The sequence below is a fragment of the Crocodylus porosus genome, unplaced genomic scaffold, assembly GCF_001723895.1.
Source record: "Crocodylus porosus isolate Cpor-Errol unplaced genomic scaffold, CroPor_comp1, whole genome shotgun sequence".
Lineage (NCBI taxonomy): Eukaryota > Metazoa > Chordata > Crocodylia > Crocodylidae > Crocodylus > Crocodylus porosus.
In genome coordinates, this window is record NW_017728906.1 from 8,254,836 (window position 1) to 8,257,158 (window position 2,323).

Here is a 2,323-nt window from a genome sequence, read left to right on the forward strand (position 1 = left end):
CTTCCCATTGGCTCCCTCAGACCAGCGGCTGCCAATCAAACAGCAGAACGTCCCGCCTCCGGCTGCCGATCAATAGCATATCGCGTTTCCCATTGGTTGGCTGCCTTCCCCGGGCCCTGTCACTCCGTTGCCAGGGCCCCGCTCCGTTTCCGGTAACCCTTGGTTACCAGCCTGGTGATGCGTCCTTCCCTACCCCCATGGAATCCCAGCCAATGGGCGAGCGCCAGCCGCCCCACGTGAGGGCCTTGCAGGTGACGTGCCGCCGGTATGGCGGCGCTCGGCCGCTGAGTCCTGCCTGCGGTGGGTCTCGTTTCTCCCCCGTGGCCCCGGCCTGGGACGGAGCAAGCAAGCCATGCGGGCCGAGTCCGGGGGCGGCCGCCGGTGAGCGCGGGAGACCCGCGGCCCTGGCCCCTCGGGCCCTGCGGGGGCAGGTGAGCACGGCCAGGCCGGCGGGGGCGGGTAACGGCCGCTCGGGGGCGCTAGCTGCGGGGCTGGTGGTGTTGCTGTCTCCTCCGTGCCTCCAGGTGCCCGGCCTCGCTGCTGTGCTGCTAGCGGGAAGATGTATGTGTTTTTCCCTCTTTGTGACTTTTTTCGTGGCTGTCACAAAATATGTCACTTCTGATGGCAGCTACTTATTTCTCATCTCCTGTCTTGTATCTGGAGGTGACCTAGAGAACAGTTTATTTGGGATGCAGCAGACAGCTCCAGTTTTCAGCTGCCACCCATCGCATAGTAGAGTGAAGCTGATGCGATGTTTGGTCCGAGTTGTGGTTAATGCTCACGTCTTGTAGGCGGCAGTAAATCCAATGAACAGTTCAGCTGCAGGCTGCTGATGCTGCTTCTGCCTGGAGAGGTTACCAGTTACGCAAAAAGTAGGTTCTGGAGTTATTTATGGGAGGAGGACATGGGCTATGGGAAGTGGCTGTTTGTTTTGGATACCTTCCTGCAGACAGAAGTATGGCAGTGGAAAGACTCACTCTTCATCCTCTGGTTATAGCTTGAAAGCTCTGGGATGAGTGAGAACATCAGGTTGTCTTTTAGTGACTGAGTAATGCTTCACATCTATTCTTATTAGCCACAGCATGTGGCTCCTTTCTGTCTGAGTTTCCTGGTAGCAGTGCCAGCATGCTTTTGAGGGGTTGGCAGATCAGTTTCCTGTTATGATGTTGCTGCTGAGCCTGTTGCATTTGTGACAGCCACTATCCCCATGTCTGGGTCTGGAGAAGCTTCCTTCCCTGGATACTCCCCATGTTTAGATCCTCCCTGTATATAGGATACTCCCCGTGTTCTTGCCCACACCAAACTCTCCCCATGTTTAGGTCCTGTGACACTGGGTCAGTCTGTTCTTAATCTTCCTCTGATCTCAGTGGATCACATGGCCTCTTTCTCTGACCTTTATGGCATTCTCTGTGGACTTTGTGTTCCCTCTGCACGGAAACAGAAATTCCTAGCACCGCTGTCTTAGGCCCTTTTAACTGTGCTGCCCCTGCCTCTCCTGCCAAAGGTGCAGTCACCATGCTGCACACTTTATTGTAGCTTCCCCTGGGTGGCTTTACTGGTTATAGTTCCTCTCTTCTGGGATAATATGTGGAAGGAAACAGGCAGGTGGGAGTCTAAGGAGTCCAGAGCCAATTACTGTTTACTCCACCCAGTGTGGGAAATATAAGTTTAGACAAGTCACCGGTAACTTGGTTCCCTGTCTCGGGTTTCTTACTTCTCGTGAATGCTGTTAGGGATCTAGGGTACCGCCTTATGTATCTTGCTTTTTTTCTGAATCGCAAAGACCTTTCTTTATCTCTTCATCCTTCAACCCGTGTTCTTCTGTAGCAAGTCCTGAAGTTTTTCTGTGCTGTGATACCGTGTCCCTCCATTTTTTTTGCTGGTCAGGTTGTCCATGTCTGAAGTTTCTTAATTGTTAAGACCACAACGTCAACATTCCTTTACTGTCCTTTGTGGGGAGTTTTCTACCATCCCAACTCCCTGAAAAGAGGTCCCAGTGTACTCCCATTTGAAAAGGAGGTATTTAGGTTGAATGACCTTTTTACTGTCCCTAGGCTGGAAGCGGAGCCATAACCCTAAAACCCTAGTGGGTCAGGGAAATATGGCTGTTGTCAGATTCAGGGAATCTGGCAGTTGGCACTTCTCACAGCAGCATCCTACCCCCAATCTTTTCTAGGTAGCCAGAGAGGCCTGAGTCTCATTCTGGCACCCTAGAGTGCCGACTGTCAGGTACATCTCTGGGGGTAGGAATCGGAGCAGCTGGGTGAGGAGTACTTAACTTGTGGCATGCCTACCAAAAAAGCTGGCCATTATTGCCTACCCC

The 2,323-nt window shown here is 52.9% G+C and overlaps 1 protein-coding gene across 5 annotated transcripts in view; it reads left to right on the top strand.

The window, feature by feature from the left end:
* Positions 1-253: 253 nt before the first annotated feature.
* ARL13B (ADP ribosylation factor like GTPase 13B) overlaps positions 254-2,323 on the top strand; it is a 68,493-nt gene continuing 66,423 nt past the window's right edge. For 4 of the 5 annotated variants that reach the window (XM_019528664.1, XM_019528667.1, XM_019528665.1 and 1 more), the window contains exon 1: positions 254-431. The gene's annotated coding sequence lies outside the window, so the exon portion shown is untranslated. The remainder of the gene's footprint in view (positions 432-2,323) is intronic. The other variant, XM_019528666.1, reaches the window with a different exon arrangement.